Genomic DNA, 16,347 nt, shown 5'->3' on the forward strand with positions numbered 1-16,347 from the left:
ACACAAGCTCCTCTTGTGTGTCACAATGGTTTAGCGCCAAAGTAAAATCACGTACAGAGGAGTATTTATCTGCCTTTGCACCAAAGATCTCCTGACACAGGAGCCCCCTTATTGTATTCGGATTACTATTCTTTAACAGATATCCTCACCGAATCACTCTAGCTAAGCCTTGAACAAATGAGCTTATCAAACCAAATTTAAGGCAAATAGCCAGTCAGGCCCAAAGTATTAAAATGTATTTACTTTATGTAAAATCTGACCCTCTATCAAGAAAGCTCCATTCTATGTAAATGGACTCGATACCATATAGAAGTGTTAGTGGGACCTTCGCTTTAAAAAAAGATATGTGCAGAAAGTGCCTTTGACTCATTTCATTATAAAATCTATATAGACCATTAGCATGTGACGCAGCTTTACTAGAGCTGTGATCAATGTAGGATTTGTTCTTAGTATCTGAAAGAAAAACGTTAGTGATAGATTCCTTACCTTAGAATTACCCCCAGGTGTCAGACTGGATCCGGAAGGTTTTCGGCAGAAGTGCCCCTGCACATCTGAAGGTGGCATTGTACGGCTCCGTGCCTGTCGTTGGCGTCCTGGTCGCTGGGATGACGTCGTGGCAGCTACTTAGACGCCGCCCTTGAGCGCTGATGTCAGTTCTTGCTTTTTACGCGCCAGCAAGCTCCGATCCGGGAAGAGCAAGTACCCACAGTCACTTTTTGACTGAGTTTTTAAAGATTTTTCGTCTCCATTCAGGGGTGTGGAATTTAATAGAATAACTACTTGTCCATGGGACAGGTTGCTTAATAAATCTACTTGTCTGTAACAAAATCCACTTGCCCCTTTGGTGCCATGTAGTGCAGCAACAAATTATGGCAGCCATCTCTGATATAGTCTCTTTGATTACGCTAGGGCTCATACCATAGTAGTGTTTGAATTCTTGCAATCCCCTTATGTTGCCCTGTTTCCTCAGATCTACCAAATGGGGCTGAAGGTAGTGGTAAGCAATAGTTCCAGGGTTACAATGCCCTTTTGAGTCTGTGCAAACCTACTAACTTGCATGTTTTATGGGTTTTTTACAACTCTTCTCTAATCTTTTCCCCATACTGATAAATGTTGAAAATTTACTCCTGACCATGGCAGACGCAAACCTTCTTCCAGAGTTGGGAAAAAATTGGTTGGAGGGAAAGTGAACTTGCAAACACTCAGATTTCCGCATGAACAAATCTACACATGCATATTTGCGCATGCTAAAATGCAGTTCACGAATATTTTTAGGGGTACTATTTCTTGTCCCACTTCTGTAAATTCTTGGGAATTCATGAAAGCCATACAGCTGCACTTAATGCAAGGACATATACCATGGATGCACCTTTGAGACTTTCTTTAATAACTGGGCACCTAATTTGGTCTGGCGTTGACAGTTACCTTTTGTGTTTATCAAAATCCTGTCTCTCGCTCTCTCTCTGAACGGCTGGCTTCACTGTGAATGACAGCATTCTGCTCTTTCACAAAGAGCATATCAGTACACAGAGTAGTTTTGTTTAGTGCCAGTAACTACTGTGGCAGTGTGTGCTTTTAGAGACAAAAAAAACAACTTTTGCTTTTGTCAATGTTTGTTATAATGGTGAGTGCCCGACAGCTCCCACACCAATAAGGTTTTATAAAAACTATGCCAAAACACGTCACATTGACAAAACTAAAAAGCTGATCACCAATTTCAGACCTACTGGCTTTGCCAATGCTTGTTTGTTGTTTCTCATAATCTTTTTGATACTGGTTACATTGATTTTCCATTATGAATGTTTTGGGGAAATACTAGCATGCATCAACATGTTATTAAATGATGCTGCAAAAAAATAGTACCTGAAGTAATTTAACAAAATTTATTTTTCCTGCTTTCATTTTTTTATGAACATTTTATTTTGAAAGCAAAGAATCATCAAGCTTGCTTTCAAGCTTCTGCAAATATTTGCATCAAATCAGAGAACATTCTGGGAATGTTATACATAGCCTCATATTGCTAAACTTTAAAAACGTGTTACACATTTTTATACTGTAACCGCGACCATGACCCTAGGTCGTGTACCGACTGTCGGGCCATGGCGCCGAAGACTTTGTGGGAGTGGTTCCGAAAGTTGCTGGAAGCCCGGCAGTCGGCTCCGTGCTGCTCGAGGTACCGGTCGTGGAGAAAGTCGAGGGACTAGTCGCGGAGCCATCATCACCATTCTTCGGGTTCCAAGTCCTCGCACTCTGGGTCAGGTAAGTCGAGGCACTCGACGAAGAAGTCTAAGAAGCATCATTGTTCTCCGACTTACCCTCGTTGGTCGTGCGACGTGGCTGAGGGTGGAGGCGGTACCACCCCCGCGGCTCCGGCGGAACCTGTGCAGTCGACCCAGGCCTACCCACCCTTTTCGGGTTCTGGGGTGACTTCGGCCCAGGTGCAAGAGTTTTTTGCGGCCATGGCTGCCCTTTTTGGGAAGTCTCCCTCCGCCGGTGCGCCTTTGGGCCCGACTGGGTGTCATCGCCCTGTGCTGCCGGCAGCTTTGGCCTCCGCACCGCCGACAACTTCGGTCCCAGTGTTGCAGGACACCCTTGGATCCAGGCCTGGATCCCGGTAAACACCGGTTGACATTACGACTCCTCCGCCAGCGTAGACTCCCCCGGTACTGCCTGTGACGTTGTCCGGCCCCCTGGACGACATTGACCCCGGTTTCTGCCCCGAACGGAACACGCCACCGGTCCGGCTTGGTTCGACGCCGATTCTGACACCGATGAGGGATTTCTATCCCTATGTTCAGCATCCAACTTTTCGACCTGTTCCTCAGGCCATGGAGGAAGGGGAGGACTGTGAGGGATCTGAGGACCCTCTAACACAGCAGTGTGAGTTGGATCAGGACTGGGCAGAAGAGTTAGGGGATGCCAGTGGTCTTGACCAATCGCCTGACCTTGTTTTCCTTTCTCCTTCTGTGGCTTCGGAGGAGGGAGCGACCTTTAGTGTGGTGTTGCGCAGGGCTTTTTTGCAATTGAGGATGTGCTTATTGTAGGCATTTCTCTCCTGGCGGAGGAGCTTTAGATACGCTGCAGAGGGATATTGTCTCCAGATTCTTTCAGATTGCCGTAGGTATCTCCTCTCCATATTGAGGGAGCCAGTGAACCAAGGGTTTCTGTCTTTGATTTGTGTCCTTTTTAGTTTAAGAGGGGCAAGGTTGTCCAGAATGTTTGAGATGGATGACGAGTAGTGCTCATTTAGGTTGCTGACCATGGTTATGTTCGAAAGGGGACGGAGGGGGGAGGGGGGAGTGGCTGAGGTCGGATTTGCAGCAGGCCTCTAGTTTCATCAGGTCGAGGTTCTTAGTATCTCTGGTCCAGTGTTTGGGAATCACCGGTTGAGATGACTTTGTCTTGCGGGTCCCGGGTAAAATGAAAGAGATGGAGTGATGGTCAGACCAGTCACAAGGTCTATGGAGATAAGCTTGACTGCGGAGTTCTTAGAAATGATCCAGTCGAGGATGGCCCCTTTTGATTGGGTTGGTAGAGAGCAGGCTTGAGTCAGGGCTAGGTCGCTTAGGAGGTCTTTGATGGCGTTGACATGGAGATCTTTAGTGTCGTTCCAGTGCAGGTTGAAATCACCCCAGAAAACCTCTGTGGCATTGGAGGAAATCTTTGTTGTCATGATTTCCAAGAGGTGATCAGAGAAAGAGTTGTTAGAATCTGGGGGGGTGGTAAAAAAATGTTCAAGGCGTGACTTTGGCTTCTTACAGCAGCAGCAGGCCAGCAGCACACATGCCTCAGCAAGGGGCATTCTGGGCACTTTAAGCCGAGGCGAGATTAGGGCCAACCGGCACAATGGGCTTCACAGTAGAGCCCCCTTCTGTGTAACAGCAGGCCACGAGAGCCCCCACACACTGCTTTCCGAGATCACAAGTGGCACTGGGGGGGGGGGGGGGGGGGAGAGTGCACACGGAGGTGCCAAGCAAGCGTCTTGGCGCTGCCCATCCTGCGCGCAGTGAAGAGCAAAGCCCACTCCATAGGTAGTGACTGCAATGTGCCTGCGAGTCACAAGAACAACACTCCATCGATCGCCTGACATCTCTAGTGGTGGCGAAGAGAACAACAAACACACATTATTTCTTTCTTTATCTCTTGTTTCAAAAGGCTGACATAATTGCCAGCAGGCACACTGCTCTTCACCATAGCTTAAATACATTGGGTAAGCCAATAGCTCTAGCTAAACACTTATGAAGTCCCAAAGGAGAGACCTATTGGCTATGCCAATGCTTGTTTTCTTCTTCTGTATTTGGGCACAATTATTTTTTCTTTCAATTTTCCTATCCACTGCTGGAGATTGTTCAGTTTTTACTTCCCTTCTTTTTCGGAAAATGAAAAAGACATTCTGTTTCATATTCATTTTTGTCACATCCGGACCTGTATCAATCGCTTGGGGGGGGGGGGGGGGTAAAGAGACCTCAAGTTCAAAACACTGCTGTAGCTAGAAGGGCTGGCTTCTTTCAAATAGGTCTACGTTTGCCTTGCCCTTGCTTTTCCGACTACTGAAATCGGCACCTGCCTGGCTACTAAAGTCTCTGCAGTCATGGTTTGGGGCAGCATATACTTTGGGAAATTTACTGTTGCAGTGATTAGACAGTGGCTGATGCTCTTTGAGAGAAGCAGTCTTTTTTTTGGGGGGGGGGGGTGTTAGAAGAAGGCCCGGTAGCTTTGTCTATTAGAGATCTTTGGTACCAGATAATAGATCTAGTCAAGGACAAAAGAGAATCCAGGATGTAGTCTGAGTTAGCTACAGATCGCTCCATTAGAGCCGATAAAGAGGACTAAACTTTCCAAACAGTGCAATGATTTGGAGAGAAAAGCTTTATTCCCTGGTTGACTACTTGGCAGATGCGGACTTGGAGACAGATCAAGGGTAACTGTCGCCCTAGAGCCTGGTAGAGATATTCCACTTGGGGTGCTACTAAAGAGCGGCATCTTGACAGTGGGGCCAGATGGAGTGCCCAGTACTACAACCCCTGAGTTAAGGAGTGGTGAAATATTTGTGGGTAGATTTAATGCCTGGGGTTGATTCCGACAAAGTCCATATTAATAACATGGAGGGTAAAATCTTTAGGTAGAGTACCCTCCTCTCTGGTCGCAATACCATTTCCTGGCCCAGACCTGGTCACTCTATCTTCAGGTAGTGTGGAAATTTGATTCGGCCCGGTCAACTTATCTGCTTCAGCTTCCGTCTCAGCTTTTCCTAGAGGAGATTCTGACTTCTTCTTTATTGCAGCCACTTTATTGAGCCCTGTCTCTCTTTTTGGAAAGAGAAGTGGAAATGGCATTAAAACCTTTTAGGGTGTTTGACTGTATCAACTTAATTCGTAAAGGGTTGGCTTCAGTTTTTTGCAGGCTCTTATAAATTCCAATCTCCCTGAGTGAAGCTTTTTGGCAGTCATGGTCCACCCACCTACTGACCTCTTTTGCTGGCCTTGGACCGAAACAGATGCTGTTTTTCCTTTTTCTCCTAGATAGAGGTGCCAGGGGCCCGAATCGTTCAGCTGAAGATGTTCTGTTTCCTGCACACCCCGGGCAAGCTGCACTGACCAAAAGCCGGTCACTTCTGCCCCAAGGAGTCGCAGGTTTGTTCACATAACCAATATAAGTTACGGCTCATAGTGGATACTCTTTTGCTCTGTACTGAACTCTGAACGTAAGAAACAGGCGATATGATCTCACGAACAACAGTGGTTATTCCAGTAAGCCAACCGAGAAAGATAGCATGGGGTACCAGGTGAATATGACCCAGACACACACCGTAGGAAAGTTTGTAGGCCTTAAATCCTAGTGCATACTATCACACACTATAATGATGATTATTTCTCTGGGTGTAGTCCTCTTGCCACAAAGGAGAGGTCAACTTAGCATTCCAGAGGAAGAAGAGAACATTCCCATAAAATGTTACCTCCTACCTCCCTCGGTTTGTGCAGGACCTGGGAGCTAGAGGGTCAGATCAATCTAGGTATAAGTGAAAGGCAGGCCCAGAGCGGGAGCTCACCGGGCTTACCGTAAGTGGGGCTCAGACCTAGCTGGACCGCTTCTGCGAGGGCCCGGGCTCTCTCTCAGCAGGTGATAGGTACTACTGGCCTTATCTCACATTGCTCCTGCTCTGATCCACTGTGCCAGATGCTCCGACTCCCAAGCCGCCCTCTTATCGAACCAGGAGCCACAGAATATGGCGAACTAATGCCGCGGCTCAGCTTGATTGTGCAGTTTGATAGTGGAGCAACGAGGTAGGGCGCAGCCTCTGGAGGCGTTGTTACCAGCCAGCTGACAGCTGATGCCTACGAGGGGTTACAGACAACCGCCTACTGCCGTCTGCATTAAAGCATTGGCATACCCAGCCCGGCTCCCAACTCCTGCTTGGCTCCTGCTTCAGCGGTCTGCTCCGGTGAATGACGTCACAGCGCACGTTCTTGCCAATCGATGCTCTCAGAATCTGCCCAACATCACCCTCTTTTTTCTAGTCCTACCTCCTTTACTTCCCTGATTTATTTGTGTTTTTCAACCCTCCTTTCAGTCCCCTGGTCTGTAAACATGCATCATGTTGTAGAGGTACAATTGTGGAAGAACAGTGGGCGTTGTATACCCTGGTGTTGGCAGTAAACCAACTGGCAGTGCCAATCCAACATCTCCAGATGTTGCTACTGTTGTTTATTGAGGATCCTGGCATGGGCCATGTGAGTGACAGTAGTTAAGTGTTGTGATAGACAATGTGTTTACGGCAATTATGGAAAAATATGTCTGAAATGTGTTCAGAAGACAACCACCGCTCGTCACTGGACCACGGCCTCAGACAGACACTGTGGACATTAGATGTGGCACATACTATTGCCAGTCAGTGAACTGTTGACTAGTTAGGACGTTACCACTGGCGTGCACTAGTGTGCTTTAGGCTTTGACACTGATGGCCTCTGTCACTGGCTCACATTGGTGTTGTGGACCCTCTTACTGCTCTGCATTGGTATCTCTGAAGGCCCTGCAGCATATGAGGAACTGGAAGATTTGCATATGTAAATAAGCTGTACATTGGAAACCATACTTTTGGTAAATATTGTTAAAGTCGTACCGTGGAGATCCTGCAACTGATAACCAGTACTGTGGGAGACAATGTTACACTGAACCAGTGCTATGTTGGGGAAGTCTGTACAACTGATGGCCAGCGTCAATGCCGGGCGTGCCAATCCTGGTCCAGATTTGCAATGGATTTGCAGTGGGAATCCTGTCCCTGGCAGCCACTTGTGGTGATGAGCCCTGAGGATCCTTGTACTCTTAGGCACTTTATAGCTCTGCAGTATGAGGGGACGACGTATGATGAGCACTCGCATTGTTTGCTAATGAACTAAAAGCACTAAATGACTTTGACCAAGATGGATCCTAATAGTCCCAGAACAGGTGATGTTTGGATATCATTACACGTGAAGCTTTGCCTTTAAGATTGCAGGTATGGTGAGGCAATGTCATTGATGCCATTAATACTGGAACACATTACGGAAAGTCTCTAATGTTAAGAAGCAGTTTAGTTTTATGACGGTGGGCAAAAGGACCTTAATACTGTTTCAATAATAGAGTACTTTTACAGTATGAATCCATGTAGATGAATTGAGGAAGCTTACATTTCTGATTCAGTATTTGAAATATAAAGACGATGCTGTGATAGAATTATTATCTCGTAAGTTCCAGTGTTTTTTAATAATATATTTTACAATGCTGCTTCCTGCAGATTCTTCACCTTACTAACTTCCTTGGATGCCAGACTGGATCCAGAAAATGCTTTCCTCAGTGGTAATTCTCTAGTGTTGCGACACCACTCTAGTTGTGACCCTAATGACTAAGAATGTGACAACATATGTATATATAAGGCACAGTCTAGCACACTAGCATAATTTGTTTTACCGTGCCTTCTAGGTCTACTAAATGTTCTCATATGTAATGACTGTCTTACAGATTCCTTGTCTTGTTAATATGCCACAGGTGCCAGAGGAGAACCAGAAAACATTTCCCTCCGCAATGGGTCTACTACGCTGCCAGGTGGCACCAGAGGACTCCAGCTATTGCTTGATCCGCCCAGGATGTAACCTTGCCAGGGCACCATCTGCACACTGGTGTCAGTCACTTTTTATCTGTACCTTATCAGAAGGGTTCTGGGACTGTTCTTCAGAGTTTACCTTAATTTCCTCAGGTCACTACAACAGTGGATTAGTTCTAGTGTCACCCCTTAAGGTCTGAAAACCTCCTGCAGTGTTCTGCCTGAAGGCCATCTGGGCACAGGAAGCAAAACTGTTTCAGCCTTGGGGCCCGTAAGGAAAGCCCTAAACTGACCCGCCCCTCTCTTTCATGTAATTTTCCTGACCGATAAATGATCTTCAAGGGTCCTCTATTAAAAAGCATTAAAAACAATTCCGGAATTAGGAAATGGTCATGCTTCCACGACTGTTCTGGAAACAACTGAGTGTTTCCCTGACACAATGTTCTTTGGAGTTGGTTCTGTTTCTTTAAAAAAAAAAACAAAAAAAACCTTGAACTGGCATTCCTACCTTCGCTGCTGACGGATCACAGATTGAGGACTTCCGATTGGCTACATTGGATATTTTCAAGAATGCCGCGCCTCCCCTAGGCTAGTTCCCAAGGGTAGGGCAGAGTCTACAGGCTCTGTGATTCCAGCTCCTGCACCACATCACTTTGTGCCCCTACATGTTCCAGCCTTGGTGGCGATCCCACAGAAGTCGCAACTCATTAAGTCACCTTCTTAATTGTCCTAGATCCCATTGTAAGAGCCATTTTCGAAACCGCTTCAGACCGTAGAAATTAATCCGGTGGCTAGAAAGAAGGTGATGGTTTCATGTGAGGACCTGTCTCTTATTGACCTTTTTACCAAAGTCCAGAGATTTGCACAAATTAAAGAACTCTTCGAGTAGGATTCAGATGCTCCAGAAATGCCTAGCCTGGATTTTCGACATATTTGTATGCAGATAATTGAGGGTCTGTTCTTCCCGCCTATCCCACAGATGCTGGGCTGTACTTGGACTGTGAGACATCCCCAGAAGCTGATATTAATTGTCTTTTTAGCCGTCCTTCTGAGGAAGTTAGTTCATTTACATCTGTGGTGCCTACAGCAGAGGAGGCGCTTGAGTAGCCCTTTCTGTCTGCGGCGTCAAAATTCAGTATCCTTAAGGAAATGCTACAGCTGTCATCGGTGTCCAAGACTCACTTCTGCTACTCAAAGAGGTCATCCTGGCATTTATGTCCATCACTACACACACAAATTGTTCAGTGCCACAGGCCTGTGCTGTCAATTCTAATGCCTTATTGACCAATCCCTTGTTTGCGTCTCCCTAGCGCTTTCCCCGTCTGCACCACTGAACCGTGAGTCCTAGTGTCTTGACTTCATGGGCTGCTAAATTTTTGCTTTATGCACAGTGAATGCATATATCTTCTTGGATGGTACGTCTTCTCCTTTTGTATAATGGTATAATTGACAGGATAGACTTCCTAATCACAATGAAAGCATTTTCTGAACTATGTAAGCTGCCATATGGGTGCCTATAAGTAAAGCCTCAAATGTGGCCTAGACTCCTTCAACATAATTTCCTGTTCTGTGACTACAGCGGTTACTCTACAGGCATGATGCGTTCCACAGGTTTTACTGGCGATGTCCAGGCTGGTTTATTAAACATGTATGTCATTTGCAAAGAGTTTTTGGTGACTTCTCACTGGAGTAAAACACATTTTAAAACTCCTTAAAATTGTTTATATTTTTGTACAAACTAGTTAATTTTTGGGGAAAAAGGAGAAACTCATGAGCTGTTGCTACAGTTTTGATGTTATTCTGTATATAACATTGGTCATAAGAGACACAGGCGATATGATATTCGGGCTGGGAAGACAAACTGAATATGATTAAGGTTCTGGGTGCCCAACTTACACATATTACAATAGCTCCCTGTATTCGTGGCGGAGGACCAATTTGCTGTTAATTCATTTAACGGTAATAAATTCATACAAAATAAAATAAGCAGACGGTGAACACTATGTTCTAAATTCCAAGATAAGTACTTCTGTGCTACTCTCGGGTTACAAGATGTAACTATTGTCTTAAATCTTTCCTTCAACTGACAATACTTGAGATCTCTCTGGAAACTGGTAATGCAGCTATCACTATTTAGGAAGGCTTTAAGTTCCAAGTACGAGAGAGAGAACACAAGCTCCTCTTGTGTGTCAAAATTGTTTAGCGCCAAAGTAAAATCGCGTACAGAGGAGTATTTATCTGCCTTTGCACCAAAGATCTCCTGACACAGGAGCCCCCTTATTGTATTCAGATTACTATTCTTTAACAGATATCCTCACCGAATCACTCTAGCTAAGCCTTGAACAAATGAGGTTATCAAACCAAATTTAAGGCAAATAGCCAGTCAGGCCCAAAGTATTCAAATGTATTTACTTTATGTAAAATCTGACCCTCTATCAAGAAAGCTCCATTCTATGTAAATGGACTCGATACCATATAGAAGTGTTAGTGGGACCTTCGCTTTAAAAAAGATATGTGCAGAAAGTGCCTTTGACTCATTTCATTATAAAATCTATATATACCATTAGCATGTGGCACAGCTTTACTAGAGCTGTGATCAATGTAGGATTTGTTCATAGTATCTGAAAGAAAAACGTTAGTGATAGATTCCTTACCTTAGAATTACCCCCAGGTGTCAGACTGGATCGGGAAAGTTTTCGGCAGAAGTGCCCCTGCACATCTGAAGGTGGCATTGTGCGGCTTCGTGCCTGTCGTTGGCGTCCTGGTCGCTGGGATGACGTCGTGGCAGCTACTTAGACGCCGCCCTTGAGCGCTGATGTCAGTTCTTTCTTTTTACGCGCCAGCAAGCTCCGATCCGGGAAGAGCAAGTACCCAGTCACTTTTTGACTGAGTTTTTAAAGATTTTTTGTCTCCATTCAGGGGTGTGGAATTTAATAGAATAACCACTTGTCCATGGGACAGGTTGCTTCATAAATCTACTTGTCTGTAACAAAATCCACTTGCCCCTTTAGTGCCATGTAGTGCAGCAACAAATTATGGCAGCCATCTCTGATATAGTCTCTTTGATTACGCTAGGGCTCATACCATAGTAGTGTTTGAATTCTTGCAATCCCCTTATGTTGCCCTGTTTCCTCAGATCTACCAAATGGGGCTGAAGGTAGTGGTAAGCAATTGTTCCAGGGTTACAATGCCCTTTTGAGTCTGTGCAAACCTACTAACTTGCATGTTTTATGGGTTTTTTACAACTCTGCTCTAATCTTTTCCCATACTGATAAATGTTGAAAATTCTTTCCTGACCATGGCAGACGCAAACCTTCTTCCAGAGTTGGGAAAAAATTGGTTGGACGGAAAGTGAACTTGCAAACACTCAGATTTCCGCATGAGCAAATCTACACATGCATATTTGCGCATGCTAAAATGCAGTTCACGAATATTTTTAGGGGTACTATTTCTTGTCCCACTTCTGTAAATTCTTGGGAATTCATGAAAGCCATACAGCTGCACTTAATGCAAGGACATATACCATGGATGCACCTTTGAGACTTTCTTTAATAACTGGGCACCTAATTTGGTCTGGCGTTGACAGTTACCTTTTTGTGTTTATCAAAATCCTGTCTCTCGCTCTCTCTCTGAACGGCTGGCTTCACTGTGAATGACAGCATTCTGCTCTTTCACAAAGAGCATATCAGTACACAGAGTAGTTTTGTTTAGTGCCAGTAACTACTGTGGGAGTGTGTGCTTTTAGAGAAAAAAAAACAACAACTTTTGCTTTTGCCAATGTTTGTTATAATGGTGAGTGCCCGGCAGCTCCCACACCAATAAGGTTTTATACAAACTATGCCAAAACAAGTCACATTGACAAAACTAAAAAGCTGATCACCAATTTCAGACCTACTGGCTTTACCAATGCTTGTTTATTGTTGTTTCTCATAATCTTTTTGATACTGTTTACATTGATTTTCCATTATGAATGTTTTTGGGAAATACTAGCATGCATCAACATGTTATTAAATGATGCCTCAAAAAAATGGTACCTGAAGTAATTTAACAAAATTTATTTTTCCTGCTTTCATTTTTTTATGAACATTTTATTTTGAAAGCAAAGAATCATCAAGCTTGCTTTCAAGCTTCTGCAAATATTTGCATCAAATCGGAGAACATTCTGGGAATGTTATACATAGCCTCATATTGCTAAACTTTAAAAACGTGTTACACATTTTTATACTGTAACCGCGACCATGACCCCAGGTCGTGTACCGACTGTCGGGCCATGGCGCTGAAGACTTTGTGGGAGTGGTTCCGAAAGTTGCTAGAAGCCCGGCAGTCGGCTCTGTGCCGCTCGAGGTACCGGTCGTGGAGAAAGTCGAGGGACCAGTCGCGGAGCCATCATCACCATTCTTCGGGTTCCAAGTCCTCGCACTCTGGGTCAGGTAAGTTGAGGCACTCGACGAAGAAGTCTAAGAAGCATCATTGTTCTCCGAATTACCCTCGTTGGTCGTGCGACGTGGGTGAGAGTGGAGGCGGTACCACCCCTGCGGCTCCGGCGGAACCTGTGCAGTCGACCCAGGCCTACCCACCCTTTTCGGGTTCTGGGGTGACTTCTGCCCAGGTGCAAGAGTTTCTTGCGGCCATGGCTGCCCTTTTTGGGAAGTCTCCCTCCGCCGGTGCGCCTTTGGGCCCGACTGGGGGTCATCGCCCTGTGCTGCCGGCAGCTTCGGCCTCAGCACCGCCGACAACTTCGGTCCCAGTGTCGCAGGACACCCTTGGATCCAGGCCTGGATCCCGGTCAACACCGGTTGACATTACGACTCCTCCGCCAGCGTAGACTCCCCCGGTACTGCCTGTGACGTTGTCCGGTCCCTCTGACGACGTTGACCCCGGTTTCTGCCCCGAACGGAACACGCCACCGGTCCGGCTTGGTTCGACGCCCATTCTGACACCGATGAGGGATTTCTATCCCTATGTTCAGCCTCCAACTTTTCGACCTGTTCCTCAGGCCATAGAGGAAGGGGAGGACTGGGAGGGATCTGAGGACCCTCTAACACAGCAGTGTGAGTTGGATCAGGACTGGGCAGAAGAGTTAGGGGATGCCAGTGGTCTTGACCAATCGCCTGACCTTGTTTTCCTTTCTCCTTCTGTGGCTTCGGAGGAGGGAGCGACCTTTAGTGTGGTGTTGCGCAGGGCTTTTTTGCAATTGAGGATGTGCTTATTGTAGGCATTTCTCTCCTGGCGGAGGAGCTTTAGATACGCTGCAGAGGGATATTGTCTCCAGATTCTTTCAGATTGCCGTAGGTATCTCCTCTCCATATTGAGGGAGCCAGTGAACCAAGGGTTTCTGTCTTTGATTTGTGTCCTTTTTAGTTTAAGAGGGGCAAGGTTGTCCAGAATGTTTGAGATGGATGACGAGTAGTGCTCATTTAGGTTGCTGACCATGGTTATGTTCGAAAGGGGACGGGGGGAGGGGGGAGTGGCTGAGGTCGGATTTGCAGCAGGCCTCTAGTTTCATCAGGTCGAGGTTCTTAGTATCTCTGGTCCAGTGTTTGGGAATCACCGGTTGAGATGACTTTGTCTTGCGGGTCCCGGGTAAAATGAAAGAGATGGAGTGATGGTCAGACCAGTCACAAGGTCTATGGAGATAAGCTTGACTGCGGAGTTCTTAGAAATGATCCAGTCGAGGATGGCCCCTTTTGAGTGGGTTGGTAGAGAGCAGGCTTGAGTCAGGGCTAGGTCGCTTAGGAGGTCTTTGATGGCGTTGACATGGAGATCTTTAGTGTCGTTCCAGTGCAGGTTGAAATCACCCCAGAAAACCTTTGTGGCATTGGAGGAAATCTTTGTTGTCATGATTTCCAAGAGGTGATCAGAGAAAGAGTTGTTAGAACCTGGGGGGTGGTAAAAAATGTTCAAGGGGTGACTTTGGCTTCTTACAGCAGCAGCAGGCCAGCAGCACACATGCCTCAGCAAGGGGCATTCTGGGCACTTGAAGCAGAGGCGAGATTAGGGCCAACCGGCACAATGGGCTTCACAGTAGAGCCCCCTTCTGTGTAACAGCAGGCCACGAGAGCCCCCACACACTGCTTTCCGAGATCACAAGTGGCACTCAGGGGGGACGGCGGGAGTGCACACGGAGGTGCCAAGCAAGCGTCTTGGCGCTGCCCATCCTGCGGGCAGTGAAGAGCAAAGCCCACTCCATAGGTAGTGACTGCAATGTGCCTGCGAGTCACAAGAACAACACTCCATTGATCGCCTGACATCTCTAGTGGTGGCGAAGAGAACAACAAACACACATTATTTCTTTCTTTATCTCTTGTTTCAAAAGGCTGACATAATTGCCAGCAGGCACACTGCTCTTCACCATAGCTTAAATACATTGGGTAAGCCAATAGCTCTAGCTAAACACTTATGAAGTCCCAAAGGAGAGACCTATTGGCTATGCCAGTGCTTGTTTTCTTCTTCTGTATTTGGGCACAATTATTTTTTCTTTCAATTTTCCTATCCACTGCTGGAGATTGTTCAGTTTTTACATCCCTTCTTTTTCGGAAAATGAAAAAGACATTCTGTTTCATATTCATTTTTGTCACATCTGGACCTGTTTCAATCGCTGGTGGGGGGTAGAGACCTCAAGTTCAAAACACTGCTGTAGCTAGAAGGGCTGGCTTCTTTCAAATAGGTCTACGTTTGCCTTGCCCTTGCTTTTCCGACTACTGAAATCGGCACCTGACTGGCTACTAAAGTCTCTGCAGTCATGGTTTGGGGCAGCATATACTTTGGGAAATTTACTGTTGCAGTGATTAGACAGTGGCTGATGCTCTTTGAGAGAAGCAGTCTTTTTTTTTTAGGGGGGGGGTAGAAGAAGGCCCGGTAGCTTTGTCTATTAGAGATCTTTGGTACCAGATAATAGATCTAGTCAAGGACAAAAGAGAATCCAGGATGTAGTCTGAGTTAGCTACAGATCGCTCCATTAGAGCCGATAAAGAGGACTAAACTTTCCAAACAGTGCAATGATTTGGAGAGAAAAGCTTTATTCCCTGGTTGACTACTTGGCAGATGCGGACTTGGAGACAGATCAAGGGTAACTGTCACCCTAGAGCCTGGTAGAGATATTCCACTTGGGGTGCTACTAAAGAGCGGCATCTTGACAGTGGGGCCAGATGGAGTGCCCAGTACTACAACCCCCTGAGTTAAGGAGTGGTGAAATATTTGTGGGTAGATTTAATGACTGGGGTTGATTCCGACAAAGTCCATATTAATAACATGGAGGGTAAAATCTTTAGGTAGAGTACCCTCCTCTCTGGTCGCAATACCATTTCCTGGCCCAGACCTGGTCACTCTATCTTCAGGTAGTGTGGAAATTTGATTCGGCCCGGTCGACTTATCTGCTTCAGCTTCCGTCTCAGCTTTTCCTAGAGGAGATTCTGACTTCTTCTTTATTGCAGCCACTTTATTGAGCCCTGTCTCTCTTTTTGGAAAGAGAAGTCGAAATGGAATTAAAACCTTTTAGGGTGTTTGACTGTATCAACTTAATTCGTAAAGGGTTGTCTTCAGTTTTTTGCAGGCTCTTATAAATTCCAATCTCCCTGAGTGAAGCTTTTTGGCAGTCATGGTCCACCCCCTACTGACCTCTTTTGCTGGCCTTGGACCGAAACAGATGCTGCTTTTCCTTTTTCTCCTAGATAGAGGTGCCAGGGGCCCGAATCGTTCAGCTGAAGATGTTCTGTTTCCTGCACACCTCGGGCAAGCTGCACCGACCAAAAGCCGGTCACTTCTGCCCCAAGGAGTCGCAGGTTTGTTCACATAACCAATATAAGTTACGGCTCATAGTGTATACTCTTTTGCTCTGTACTGAACTCTGAACGTAAGAAACAGGCGATATGATCTCACGAACAACAGTGGTTATTCCAGTAAGCCAACCGAGAAAGATAGCATGGGGTACCAGGTGAATATGACCCAGACACACACAGTAGGAAAGTTTGTAGGTCTTAAATCCTAGTGCATACTATCACACACTCTAATGATGATTATTTCTCTGGGTGTAGTCCTCTTGCCACAAAGGAGAGGTCAACTTAGCATTCCAGAAGAAGAAGAGAACATTCCCATAAAATGTTACCTCCTACCTCCCTCGGGTTGTGCAGGACCTGGGAGCTAGAGGGTCAGATCAATCTAGGTATAAGTGAAAGGCAGGCCCAGAGCGGGAGCTCACCGGGCTTACCGTAAGTGGGGCTCAGACCTAGCTGGACCGCTTCCGCGATGGCCCGGGCTCTCTCTCAGCA

The sequence above is a fragment of the Lissotriton helveticus genome, chromosome 6 (assembly GCF_964261635.1).
Source record: "Lissotriton helveticus chromosome 6, aLisHel1.1, whole genome shotgun sequence".
Classification (NCBI taxonomy): domain Eukaryota; kingdom Metazoa; phylum Chordata; class Amphibia; order Caudata; family Salamandridae; genus Lissotriton; species Lissotriton helveticus.